This window comes from Macaca mulatta, chromosome 11 (genome assembly GCF_049350105.2).
Source record: "Macaca mulatta isolate MMU2019108-1 chromosome 11, T2T-MMU8v2.0, whole genome shotgun sequence".
In the NCBI taxonomy this organism is placed as follows: Eukaryota; Metazoa; Chordata; class Mammalia; order Primates; family Cercopithecidae; genus Macaca; species Macaca mulatta.
In genome coordinates, this window is record NC_133416.1 from 18,155,170 (window position 1) to 18,170,579 (window position 15,410).

The window sequence follows — 15,410 nt, forward strand, 5'->3', positions numbered from 1 at the left end:
TCTCCACAGAATAAACTACTGGTTTTACTGGAGTGTGAGGAGGCAGCTGGGATCCAAGTTCACTTTAAACACATGACTAATACGTCCTACTATTCTCAGCCTCACGCTCACTGTCGAGGCAGTTGGAGGTTCTGAAGTGAAAATAAGGTTGTTTCTCAATGTCTCTCACTAGTAGCTTAGGTTTCAGCATCTGAGGACTTCTAGGTTAATCACAATTATCCACAGGCTTTACAGAGTCCCTTTGTCTCACTGGCTTTCTGCATTTTAAAAATCCCTTTACTGTTATTTTATTTGGAGGAAGTGAAATAAATGCATATACTATCATGGAATACTATGCAGCCATAAAAACAAATGATATCATATCCTTTGCAGAGACATGGATGAAGCTGGAAGCCATTATCCTCAGCAAACTAACACAGTAACAGAAAACCAAACACTGCATATTCTCACTCATAAGTGAGAACTGAACAATGAGAACACATGGACACAGAGAGGCAAAAAATACCAAGGCCTATCAGATAGAGATGGGGCAAGAGGAGGGAGAGCATCAGGACAAATAGCTAATGCATGCCGGGCTTGATACCTAAGTGACGTGTTGATAGGGGCAGCAAACCACAATGGCACATGTATACCTATGTAACAAACCTGCATGTTGAGCACATGTATCCCAGAACTTAAAGTAAATTTTTTCAAAAAATGAAACAAATGTATATGGTTAGTCTGCCATTTTTCTGTAGCATATTTTCATTGTCTAAACATTAAGAAATATTTGTCAATGAAAAACCCAAATGAAAAATTCAAGTCACCTCTAATATGAACTTGAGAGGTTCAGGTGGACTATGAAATATGAGTACAAGTTTACACTAAAAATAAAGGTACCATAACAACCAGAGTGAAAGTAACACACACAAAAAATTTACATTTGACAAAGTCAGCTGGTATTTTGGTAGTATATGTTTAACTACCTATTGTTATTATAACAGCAAACTCTGTTTTCAAATCCCAGAGAAAAAACAATGCTCTAAAGCATGGACGTGAGGCAATATCCCCAGTTAAATCAGACATTACTGTTCATGAAAAGCTCTTGCTTTAATTGCTTTTCTAGAAATTATTTAGGTGCCTAAATAAAACGTGGAATTCATCCTTAGGTAAATAACCACTACTTTATCCATTTTCATTAACGTTTTTCCCAAAAAGAAGCCCATTTAAATTGATAAGTTGGGCTGGGCGCGGTGGCTAAAGCCTGTAATCCCAGCACTTTGGGAGGCCGAGACGGGCGGATCACGAGGTCACAAGATCAAGACCATTTGGGCGAGGTGGCCGGTGCCTGTAGTCCCAGCTACTCAGGAGGCTGAGGCAGGAGAATGGCGTAAACCCGGGAGGCGGAGCTTGCAGTGAGCCGAGATCGCGCCACTGCACTCCAGCCTGGGGAACAGAGTGAGACTCCGTCTCAAAAAAAATAAATAAATAAAAAATAAATAAATAAATAAATAAATTGATAAGTTGGGAACAAATTATTTGTGAACTACTCCAAAACAAAAGCAGAGATACCTGTGCATTAGTTTTAAAATTCAAGTCGCCTGTAAAAGTAGTATGAAATTCTCTTCTCTCTTCTTGAGAGTTTACCTACTTACATAGTCATAAAATATAAAGGAAGAACAAAAAGTTAATTCCAATGTGAAAATATAATTAAGCCTATTATATTTCATATTTAAAAGTCAGTAAATATAAGCTTTGACTATGAATAGCACTACCTTTGAAAAATGTGCGATTATAATAGAAGTTCTCCAAACCAGCAGTAAAGTTCTTCATAACCATGAAATCATCCATGAATGAGGTAAATTTAGACATATCTTACTATTTCATTATTGTAAAAATAATGCTTATTTATTAAGTATTTTAATGCGTCAGCCACTGTGCAAGCACTTTACATGCATTATCTTACTTCTTATTAAGAGGTAATAAGAACTTCTTATTCCTACTTTAATGAGAATCTGAGACTTATTAGAGTTATAAGTAAAGGTAATTTGGCCATGACATCAGCAACAAGTTGTGCTTTTAACCACTATTATATACTTTCCTTTTACTAATGATAAATCCAGTATTTTGAAGTTGGCTGGGGAAATGTCAACATGGATTAATTAAAAACTAAAAGAACTTTTATACATGATTATTCAAACAAGATTCATTCAACATTAATTGGCAACTGCCAATCTTGATTCATTCACTCATTCATTTAACAAATATTTACTACGTAACCAGAATGTGCTACGTAACCATCAGTGCTCTCGCACAATCCAATACAACTTCTTAGAATAATAGAAATGTATTGTATTAGCACCACTCAATACAGTAGCTGAGCACAAGTGTTGAGCACTTGAAATATGGCTAGTGCCACTAAGAAACTTAAGTTTTATTACATATAAATTAGTTTAAATTTAAATGCTAATAACCACATACAGACTAACAGCTACCACACTAGACAGGGTAGCTCTACATATTGAGTGCACAGTTAGCAAAACAGACAGGGCTCCTACCTTCATGGAGATTACAATCTAGTGAGAGGAGAGCATGAAATAAGAAAATGAGGTGGGGCGTGGTGGCTCACACCTGTAATCCCAGCACTTTGGGAGGCCGAGGTAGGTGGCTCACCTGAGGTCAGGAGTTTGAGACCAGCCTGGCCAACATGGTGAAACCCCGTCTCTACCAAAAATATAAAAATCAGTCAGACTTGGTGGCAGCCACCTGTAATCCCAGCTACTCGGGAGGCTGAGACAGGAGAATCACTTGAGCCCAGGAGGTGGAGGTTGCAAAAAGAATAAATATGACAACTTCTGTTAATTTGTTAAAAAGTAAAAACAAAACAGATAGCATTTATAAGATACAAACACAGACTGCATCAAACCTAGCTATGAACTTCTCAAAAGTACGGGACAGATTCATTCGGAAAATGTTATCTCAGGATTTCTCTATTTAAAATCCAGGATAATTAATCTACCTTTAAAACAAAGAATTTATGCATTTATTGAAGGTGTTTTTAATGTTTCAAGACAGGTGAAACAATATTCTGTTGACAAAAAAATAATGTGAAAATAATTCTGAACGAGAATGCTATTATTTACTGTATTTCAGGTAGCAGTTTGAACATAAGCAAAACAAACTAAAAGACAGTAGGGATGAAGAAACACAAAAATAAAACAGTAAAATCTATAAAACACTAACTTTAGAGACTTTCCAAGTTTAAGAACATGGACTTGACTGGGCGCAGTGGCTCACGCCTGTAATTCCAGCACTTTGGGAAGCCAAGGTGGGCAGATCACGAGGTTAGGAGTTCGTGACCAGACTGGCCAGCATTGTGAAACCCCGTCTCTACTAAAAATACAAAAAATTAGCTGGGTATGGTGACACATACCTGTAATCCCAGCTAATTGGGAGGCTGAGGCAGAAGAATTGCTTGAACCCAGGAGGCGGAGGTTGCAGCAGAACATGGACTTGATGAATCAGAAGGTCAGAGAAAAACACCTGAACTGCTATTCCACTTGGGAAGAAATGGGGCTTTTTTACACGTCCAGTTTTAGGCCAGTGTCAATTTATAAAACCCCAGAAATATTTGCCAGGAATTACATTCCTAAACTTGGGCATCTGGAATTAAAACCAAGCAGAAACACACCACTTTATAGTGAATTAATAAGTGAAAAACGGTGTTTGGATTAGCAGGCAAGGGAGAATGACCAAAGAACCTTCATGTTCTCGGATCACATTATGTAGATTTTTGTTTGGGAATTTCAGATAGATTTGTTTGCATAAGCAGGCTATTTTAGGTCAGAAGAGGAGATTTGAAGAGGGAATTATCCTAAGGCCAGCATTTGCATTTCTTTCTTTCTATTCCCACAGTTCCCATCTCTAAGCAACTGGGAAAATGGCCTGTAGACTGAAGAAGGGAAAACTTGAGGGAGAAGCACAAATTGATTAAAATGCGTTGCTTATAGGAAGAAAAAGTTTAATTTTTCTAAATAACCCCCCAAATTAGTTCTAGCTCTTGATTAAACAAATGGGATATCACTTACATGGCATAACTGCTGTCCCCCATTCTAAGCCAAATGGTGGTACAAAATCAGGGCGCGAAGGAAAACTAAACTATTACTAACTGCCGATAGCAGTGACAGCAGGAAGAGGAAGAGGCAGAGCAGCAGCAGCAGCGGCAATGGCTTACATCTAGAAAACACGGAGTGACAGGCACAGTTCTAACTGCTTTCCATGTGTCATTTTCTTTTAATTGTCACAACTGCCTCATGAAGTAGGAACAATTATCATTCCCACTTTACAGATGAGCAGGCTAGGTACAGAGTTTAATAACATGTTCACTGTCAAAGAGGTAATTAATAGTAGATGTGGGATAAAATTCAACCGCTTTCCCACATAGAGGAAAATAATGGCTAGAGTTTTTTACCCAAAAATCACATGGTCACATGACCTCTAAAAAGAACTACAATCATTTTTTTTCTTCATTTGCCAAAAATTACAGATGATAGTCCTACATCTGTATAAAAAAGTCCTGATAATCTAGCTTTACTGGTAAGTAAGAAGAAAAGGGAACTGGATTCTGAAAGTTTAAGAAGTCCAAGCGGAAGATGATCAGGATTATTAGAAATAGTATCAATATGAAGGCCAAGGTAGTACCAGAATAAAGACAATGGACACTAGAATGACAAAAGAATCACCAAATTCCAAAGGAGCATGGCATCACCTTGACTTTATTCCATTAAGTTCATGCTTATTACAGAAATTTCTCTATGGGAACATATTTCCAGTTGTATAAAAGCTATCAATAAAACTAGAAATGACACTTTTATATCCAACTTTGAGGCAACATGTGTTTTACAAAGCATGGGGACATGTGAATGATTATGAAAGAAATATGTATTTTAAAAGACTTTCTGAAACTGTTTAATAAAGGTAAAATGGAAAAACTCTAGAATTTCCTAAAATCTTTTATAAAAAATTATGCCTGTGAATCTTTTATTACTTGGCTAAATAGAGATGGTTATCTCAAATCTTCTTATAAGAAAAGACAGAATAAAACAATGTTCTAAAAGTAATTTTAAAATCTTACTAGAAAATACTTTAACCAAGTAAGTTAAAACAGAAAATATTCAGCAGCTCCAGCTTCTAACAAGAAGTACTCAAGGCAAAGAACAAGCAGTGTCAACTAGACGCCCCAACCCCCTCTTTAACTTAACCTCATCCACACAGTAAACAGACATCTCTCTCCTCCAGCCCCTCCATGTTGATCTCTCTTATTGCCAGCCAACTTCCTTATTTTCCTCAAATGGAGTGGAAAAATAAATCTTCATCCTTTAAAAAAAAACAATTTGGCTGCTAAGAAGCCCTGGGAATAGCACGTACCAGCACATAGTAGCACATTCAAACTAGTTAGCTGGGGAAAACATGACTTTCCCTGCTCTCCTAAGAACTGAGCTGTTCAATTCCAGATCCTATCAAAGAAATTTTTCCAGGATACCAGTTTGTAATTTAGGTGATAGGAGATTCAGTGTTTACAAGAATGGTGTTTTATCTCAACTGCCACTGTTGAAACCTCAGGGAAGGTCAGTTTTGCCAAGAGCCACATGACTGCTTCCCCATTATGAAGGAAATAGGATAAAACAATGTAGCATATTCTTGTAAATGTTGTATATGTCAAGAATGAAAATTAAAGACTCCAACTAATCAAGGCCCAGATGCTTCAGATTTGAAAAAATGAAAATGACCATCAATCTACTAATATAAATGGGCAAAGGACAGATGATCCACAGCATGGCTCACCACAACCTACAAATGATCCCTCCACCAATTTGACTGCCCCTGCAAACCTTACAGAACGCTGCTCCCCAAGAGGAGGAGAGCAAGCTTACCCACAAGGCAGTTTCCTAGAGTCCAAAGATCTATCCCTAAAAGCAAGTAATACTTCTGTTGAGAAGAAAAATGCCTTTGAGTTGCTTTTTCATAGCTATTGGAAATAATAAAAACTTACTGAGTATGTCCCAGTGCTCTTATTGTGGTATTTTGCCATAGTGAAAAGAAAACAGTATGAAGATGAGCAGCCCTGAGTGTAAATCCTGACTAACATCTCTCTGTGACCTTAAGTCACTATCCTATCTCAGCCTCGGTTTACTCATCTGTAAAATGAGAATGATTGTTATGAAGATTATATGCAAAAACACACACAGATCATTTGACATCTATATCTATCAGTTCCTTTATTTTCCTGCAGAATTATATATTTAAGAGAAAGAGAAAAGTTTTCTTTAAATATTAGTTATAAAATGAAATTCACTAAAAACCAGTTTCATTCAACCAATTACAACTCAAGAGAAACATATGACAATTAAACAGTGTTACCAACTACACACTCACGCATACAATTTTTCAGTGTACAATTCAAAGTTCACCACAATTTTGGCTTACATAATTTTTCTAGTAATCCATATTCTCTCAAATACTCCTACATATAAACCTTCATTCCTACCACTCTGTCCTGAGCATATCTTGACTGACTCACCTTTAAGTGTCTGTTCTTATCCTAAATGCCCTTTCCACTACTTTATACCTCCCATTTAGCAGTTTCTCAATTCCTCAATTTCCACCCCTTTTTAAAAGTCTTCCCTTAGGCCAGGTGCGGTGACTCACGCCTGTAATCCAAGCACTTTGGCAGGCTGAAGTGGGCAGATCACAAGGTCAGGAGTTCAAGACCGGCCTGGCCAACATGGTGAAACCCCACCTCTACTAAAAACACAAACATTAGCCGGACATGGTGGTGCCCAACGTGTAGTCCCACCTACTCTGGAGGCTGAGACACAAGAATCGCTTGAACACAGGAGGCATTTTGGCAAATGAAGAAAAAAATCCTTGTAGTTCTTTTTAGAGGTCATGTGACCATGTGATTTTTGGGTAAAAAACTCAACATTAACAATATCTAGTCAATTGGCAATTATTTATCATGTTTAATGTTTTTTAACGTGGTTATGAAGAACCACTCTAATGTATTATTTTCTATCTTCTAAACAACTCTGAGTTGTGGCAAACTAGTACAGTCTTTTGCAAAATAATCCTCGAACTGAAATTGTGCTATAAGAGTTATATGAGTGTGCTACAAAAGAAGTCATAGAATTCTAATGACTAAAGTGTATATTATCACCAATATAAATTCCTCTAAAATTTACGCAACTGGTCACCTGACTCCACTCCTTTCTGAAGCAAAACTGATATGAAAACAGAAACTAATTTAGAAGTACAGAATTAAATTGAAAATTTAAAGAGAAATTTATTCCACAGAATTTCTATAGTCCCAATTAGATAAAGAGCCTCAATGCCAGCTGAGCAGAAAAACCAATGAAGGCACTGCTGTTAGTGTAGCCATGTATCAATGATGATTTTAACATCTGAAAAGCAGAACTTTTGGTAAAAGTATGTCTATTTATATCAAGGAGGTTCCAAACTGACTCAGAGGAAAAAGTACTATGCTCTGACTCACCAAGACCACTTCCTGAAACACCCAATGTTTTTCTTGGAAGGAAGTCCATACAAGTGCCATTTCTTTCAAACACTGATTAGACAAAATTGAAGTCTATCACAAAATAGACAAAGGACATATATTTTCTAAACCCAGCCAGGTTTCAAAGTAAACATATGGTCAGGAGAAAGAAGACTTCAAAAATAGTCAAAAATTGGTAATATAAGGTATATTATAAAGAATAAACTACTACCTACCTGTGTCCATCGTTATACCATAGTCTCTTAATGATAAACAACCTTATGACTTCAATCTGCTAAATTAACTAATATCTTTGGCTTCAAAACAGTCACTTTTTAAACAGGTAATTCTTTTCTCTCTCTGAATCAACTGTGTCACCAATATTTTATAACAATTTACAAAAACAATAACACTAAGTCCATATATGTGTCAAACATTGTTGTAAGTTCTTTGCACTCATTAATTCAATTGATAATCACAACTCTAAAAGGCAGGTACTACTTTCATCTCCAGTTTACCGATGAGGAAACAGGGGCACAGAACAATGAAGTGCCTTGCCCAGTATCACATAGTTAGTACATGGTAAAGCCTTAAACACAGGCAGACCAACACAAGAGCCCAAACTCAGATTCTATGCTGTGTCTGTATGTGTGACCCATCCCCCTTTAGAATGCTTGATAGTAACTTAAACACACTTAAGCATACACACACACACAATTACACATATACAGATATGTATTAACATTTCACATCTACATAATCCATGCCTAGATTCAGGTATGTCCTTCTCATCCATTAGTTTAAAAATTTTAATGAAACTAATTATATCAATAGGACTTTAGTACAAATAACACCAAGTCTTCAATCTGAAAGAACAACTACTTGGATAAGCTTTGAAACATTACACTGTCCAGATACATTTATGTCAATCTCACTTGTTTTTTAGTTTTGAAACATTGGAAATATCTCACGGATCTATAAAAACACCAAAACGATACTGCCCTGGATACAGCCCTTAGGGGAAGAAAAATAACATAACATTTCCTTCTTCAAAATAACAAGCAATTAAATGGGATCTTGCTGTTTGTTTCCTCTTGAGTAATCTAGACTAAAAAGAGTTCAAACATCTGACTCTTACAATATTTTGCTTTCAGTAGAAAGGCCATCCTTTCAGATGTCAAGTCAGCTAATAAGTATTCACTCATATTTATAACTGGTTCATGGAAACTAGTTTAAACATTAAATGACTACACATGTGAAAAAGAAATTCTTAAGTAGTTTGTGAGTCAGGCTAAGCACCATGAAATAAACCACATTTCTCTGCCGTGAAGATTATTAGGAGGCAGTATAAGCAGAACAAATTTATTCCAAAAGGGCGAAGCCCTTACAGCAGCAGCCTAAGGAAACAGAATATATTCCCACTGTTAACACCACTCTGGAGATGCTAAAGATTCCGAGGCGCTCTTGGAAGCCTGACTGTCCAGTGTGAGACAGTATCATGTTGGGAGAGTATCATCCTGTTTCCTTAAAATCTATCGTTTTACACAGGCAACAAGGTGAATAAAATTCTACCACTGGAAAGTAATTCATTCTTTTGAATTAAGCATTTTCATCCATAGGAAGCACTTTTAAACTACAAACAGTTCTGGGAGTAATAATGTATTGTATTATATCATTAACATTTAAGTGTGGATTATGAGATACTTTCTCCTAGGATAAGAGGACTCTGGGGTAATGTATGAATGCCCATGAGATCAGTGTCTGGAAATCTTCATAGAGCAGCAGCAAGCTACTGAAGAAAAAAAATGCATGCTTAATACTTTTACCTATCTCTAAAACATATATCCAGTATATAAATATGAAGAAAAAAATTGCATGCTTAATATTTTACCTATATCCAATACATATATATCCAGTATATTAATTATGAAATTATGAAAGGAATTCTAGCTTATGCATGCAATGGTTATTAAAGGTAAACATTCTATAGAGTGAGGAAAACCACACGAGAAGTTCATTCAGGTCCAGGTGCGGTGGCTCACGCCTTTAATCTCAGCACTTTGGGAGGTCAAGATGGGCAGATCACAAGGTCAGGAGATCGAGACCATCCTGGCCAACATGTTGAAACCCCATCTCTACTAAAAATACAAAAATTAGTTGGGTGCAGTGGTGTGTGCCTGTACTCCCAGCTACTCGGGAGGCTGAGCCACAAGAATTGCTTGAACCCAAGAGGCAGAGGTTGCAGTGAGCCGAGATTGCACCGCTGCACTCCAGCCTGGTGACAGAGTAAGACTCTCTCTCAAAAAATAAATAAATAAAAATAAAAATAAATACAAAAAAGAAGTTCATTTGGTATTTTTTGGACATTTATGCCTACAAGGTATTGTGCTTTGCATGATGACATATAATAAACATATTTCTCTCCTCTGGGAACATTCAGTTTAGCAAGATGGATAGATATACAAACAGATAATTACAATGCATTTTAGTAAATGTTATTATGGTATAAACAATGTACTAGGAAAGTGTCTACCTATGGAAGCTGCTGGTAGGTTTCATATAGGAACAGACAGTAAAATCAGGTCTTGAAAGACAGTGAGGAGTGTACCAGTTGGTACATGTATAGGTAGTCAGAGAACATTCCAGACATACACAAAGGATATGGAAGGACATGAATTTCAGGAAATAGTGAGATATTCAGTGTGGCTGCAATATAGAATATATAAAAAGAAGATGTGAGGAAGAAAAGCTTGATGCCAGATTGTGAGGGGCCTTGTAGAGCATATAAAGGAGTTAGGACTTAATCTTTTAGGAGATAGTAAGGAGTAACAATCATAGTACTAATGTTTAAGAAAATAACTATGCAGGCATTCTGGAAGGCAGAGTAGATCAGGGAATGAAGTTGACACTTTCAGGAAGCAACGTTGATTATTTGAGATAATTGTGTCTGTTTCTTTCATTTCTATGGGAATCTTCCCACCTGTATTCTGCTCTATGTATTTTTTTTTTTTAAAAACTTAGACTCACCTTTGTTATTCCCCTAATGTCTCCAAACTCCATTATTCTCCAAAGAGAAACCAATATACTAATTTTAAATGTGCCCACCACTTACCTCTAAGGACACAGACCATACTTCCTAGAATTATTAGTTACAAAAGAAATCCAATGAAGGTATTTTCACCCTATTTTAGAGAAGTTCATTTTAAAATTCGAAAGACGATAAGAATAGAGGGTTTTGCTGTTGAGTTTTTTGTTCGTTCATTTAAAATATCCCTTTAATGGTGTAGTCATTGTGGAAAACAGTATGGCAGCTCCTTAAAAAAAATCAAGCATAGAATTACTATATTATCCAGCAGTTCTTCTTCTGGGTATATTACTCAAAAGAACTGAAAGTAGAGACTAGATATTTGTACACCCATGTTCATATCAACATTATTCACAAGAGCCAAAAGGTAGATGCAACCCAAGTGATGTCCATTCACAGATGAATAAGTAAAATATGGTATATCTACATAAAGGAATGATTTATCCTTTAAAAGGAAACAGACATCTCTCACACATACTACAACATGGAGGAACCCTGCAGCCATTACACTAAGTAAAATAAGCCAGTCATAAAGGGACGAATACTCTATGATTCTACTTAAATGAAGAACTTGGAATAGTCAAATTCAAAGACACAGAAAGTAGAATTGTGGCTGCCGGGACTGTGGAGGGTAGAGAATGGGCAGTTATTGTTTGGGGGCACAGAGATTCCATTCAGGAAGATAAAAAACTCCTAGAGATGGATGGTCATGATGACTGCACAACAATGTGAATACACTTAATGACAATATACTATACATTGAAAGATGGTTAAGTTGGTAAATTTAATATCAACTTTATCACAATAATTAAAGAAATCTGAGGAACAAATGAACTACTGAATGTCTGTGAGCCTATCAGGTAGAGCTACCTGGTCTGTAAGGCAAAGGCTAGAGCTTATTGTAGCTGCTTCTGTTATGGGGATGTACTAGAAGATTAACAATCTCCTTTGTGTGCGTGCACGCGCACACACATGCACACACACACAGCTAGAACTGTCCTTAAAATCCTGTGTGTATATACACAGACATATATACATATACATGTGTGTACATTTTTTTAAATTTGAACTAAACTAGGTTAACATCGTATTCTACTTTAATGAAGATCAAGAAACACAATCTCTAATTTACAAAAGCAATAAACTGAACTGCATTTTGATGAAAAAAAAAAAAGCTCGCTGGTCTAGTTTTATACCAACTCCTATTTTCTGGTCCAGTTCTAACATTATCTGGCAGGGACTTTTGCAAATTCCATTTCTCACTGATTCTTAATTTTTACACAAGTCAAACAGAGTAGGACTCCTTGCTTCACCCTACACACCGATCTCACAGTGTACTGACAAGGTAAAATAAGAAAATGAATACATGACATTACTTTTGAAATATTCAATGATTTGGAATAGATATGTTGTTTTATGAACACATGTGAAATCACTCAAAAAATTTTCAGTGTCTATTTTTCACTTTTTAATTGAGCTTTTAAACAATCTAATATGCATATAAGTTTGGGTAAAGCATTCATTCAACAAAATAAAACCCACTAGTACTCCAAGGGGTTTAAAAAAATCTGTTCAATAAGGTGATTTCAACACATGTTTACGGCAATTGGAGAAGAAAACATTTAGATCTTGTTTTCATAATTAACTAATCCATTATTAAATCCCATACAAAATATCAATAATTATAAAATGATGTTAATTAAAGTACTCAACACTCATTTAAAAAGCAAAATAAACACATGAATGTAACTTCCTTTTAAAAAGTTATTGACATTTTATGGCAAATCAGTTGTTGACTGCAGTAGTTAGAATACCCTCTTGGAAATGAGCCCAGGGACATTGTTGATATCTTAGTAAATTTTAATACTTAGAAATAACCTGTTTTAAATCAATAAGAGTTCTCACTCTGCCAGTACCATTAATCCCCCTCCCAACACACCTTGTGCAAGCCTCTATTTTTCGTAAGGAGGGATGTCTTTTTCCTCACTGTTCAAGACTTCCAACTCTTAGCAAACACTAACCTCAACTGCTAGCCAATATTATCCTTTTCGTAAGGAAAAACAGACTTATGATATCCAGTAGGAAGACATTAAAACCCCCAATGTTTGATATCATTAACTAAAGTTCACTAAAGTTTAAGCTTATGTAAAACATCCACAAGTATCATCATGAAATTCTTGTACAATCAGAGGCACATGTGTTGTTCTTACCACCTATTGCTATTTTTTTTTTAATTCAAAGAAGACTAGCATTCAAGAATGACCCTGAATCTGTTTTCTTTCCTTCTGTCTCCAAATCCCAGTCTTCTCCTCACCTAAGGTTACTCTCTCTTTCTTTAATTCTGCAAACCAGTATGGTAAACATCTTGTAAAATGGTCCCTCCTATTGAGACAGCTAAGTGGGAAGGGGTCCCTGGCAAAACTCCTGCCTGTTTGCGCACTGGGGTGGAGCCTGAGGAAGTTTGCACCTTTGCAGAGGGGAGGAGCCTGGCCTTTCCTTTTCCTATGTGGAACCTGGGATTCAAAAGGCAAGGCAGGAAGCACCGTAGCATCGACTTCGGCCTTGTGGAGAGTCCCTGTTCACCCTTTTTTTCCTTTTCACCCGATAAAACCCTGCTTTACTCACCCTTCAAACTGTCTGCGAGCCTAAACTTCCATGGCCATGGGAAAAGGACCCCATATTTAACTGAACTAAGGAAAAGTCCTGCAACACTGTGGTTACTATAGTCTTAATTCACAGACATAGGAAACGTGCAACCCTCTCCCCCTTCTCTTTCTATTTATAAATTCCTTAATGCACCCAAACTTATAAATGAAATTATCTCAATTTGGAAGTTCGAATTTGATTTTGAAGAAATAAGCTCCTCTAATAGAAAGTATTTGAGTATTTAACTTCTTTATTAAATCTCTAAGCCTGATTATCATGTGTTATTTAGTCACCAGTGATGACCCAGAGAACCCAAGATCATGTGTTCTAGCACAGAACACCCTCCCTCAGCAGGTTATTTTTTTTTTTAAGTGGCTGTTTTCATTCTATCTCAGGTTTACTGCTGACACTGTAATAATGCAGATTTACTTCTCCTTCTCAGGAGCAGATCCAGTTGTAGTATCCTACATTCATTTTTCCTGCATTTTCTGCTCAGACCGTCTCCAGATCGGCTCCATCCAGACACTGAGACAGCAGTTAAGAAGGGCTGGGAAAGTGGCCTAGGGTAATCTTCTGGGGTTACCAGCAATCCGAAGAACTTAATGTAATTAGGTTTGCTTCAGAAAAGAGAAAAGTAGCCTACATCCAGGGAATCCCTGTACTCACAATCATACCAGGAATCTCCTAGGAAAATGTCCATTCCTTCTTATCCGCTCAATAAATCTTGCTGAGGGCTTACTATATAGCAGCAAGTACTGTACTTACAAAGCTGGATATAAATGATGAACAAAACAGATACAATTTCTGTCCTCAAATGTGTTGGAAGATAAAATGCTATTTCCTTGAATATGCCAAGTTCTTCCTTCCTTGAGGCCTATCACACTTGTCTAGAATAATTAACTTTTATGTCTTCGCCTATCTAAATCTTGTATCTCAGCTTAAATGGCCCCTTCTTGGGAAACCATTCCCTGACTCACCAATGCATCCTAGATTCCTATATTACATGATTTCACAGCACTCTGAAATTCTCTTCATAAATCTTTACTGTTAGACATTTGGGCCAACATTTGCTTAATATCTGCATTTCAAAAATAAAGTACTAGCTGGTATACTTTCTATTGAAGCAAAACATACTTTTTGTATTTTGCATTTTCTTTCTAAAACATCTTGAATCTCATCTTTCTTTTAGGTGAATATTACATTTTTAATATGAAACTAGAATTTTCTGTTCTTTATATTTATAAGTTTTTTTTAACAACTTATCCAAAGATATTCTTCCTTGTGCAAATTTTGTAATAAAATGACACAATTCTCCAACCTACTCTATTGTCTATGTGTACAATTTTTTTTCTGTTTTACATACTAACTAAATTTACATAAATGCCCATATTTGATATCTAGTTAGCAAACCAGACAAGCTTATATTTCAATCCTTACTAAATATAAAACTTTAGGCTTACTTAGCCTCTACAAGCCTAGTTTCCTCTTTTGTAAACTGGTTACAGTATCTCTCAAGGGTAAGAACAATCAAAGTATGCAAAGCCCCTAGCAAAAGAGCAGGCTAAATAAATGACAATTCTTTCCTCCAGGTGGGAAAAAGGCACATATTTGAGAATGTAGCCCCTGTGAAATATTACACTTTACAGTACCTAATCTAATTTCCTAAAAGGGAACAAGTCTAACTTTTTTCTTCATGCGATATATTTCAGGTCAGGGGTTGATAAACTTTCGGTAAAGGGCCAGGTTATAAATATTTTAGGCTTTGTGTGCCACATACAGTCTCTGTCGATATTCTTCATTTTTGTTCTTAATAACCTACTAAAAATGTAAAAAGCATTCTCAGCTTGTAGAAAGAAAACAACCCAATGGCTAGCGTTTGCTGACTCTCTGCTTTGAGTTCATCATTACTCATCAATTCCACCCTTACTTTTCCTACTACTTCATCTTAATCAATACCCAACTGAACAACTACTCTCCTTACTATTTGTTATGCTTTCAGTATAACAAATACTAATTAAGTACTTGCTCATCTGTAAGGGCCTGTGAGGTAACTCACTACCTTAAAAAAAAAAAAATCACATGCTACAAAACAAGTACAAATAAAGCCTTCCCAAGACTTCCTCTAGTGTCGCCTTGTTCTTCCCTCTC

General features: G+C 36.3%; 1 protein-coding gene across 13 annotated transcripts in view; it reads right to left on the reverse strand.

Moving 5' to 3' along the window:
* Positions 1-15,410, reverse strand: part of EPS8 (EGFR pathway substrate 8, signaling adaptor) — a 169,091-nt gene that overhangs the window by 75,164 nt on the left and 78,517 nt on the right. Inside the window, exon 1 of one of the 13 annotated variants that reach the window (XM_077952573.1) lies at positions 10,644-10,664. The gene's annotated coding sequence lies outside the window, so the exon portion shown is untranslated. 13 annotated transcript variants of the gene reach the window in all.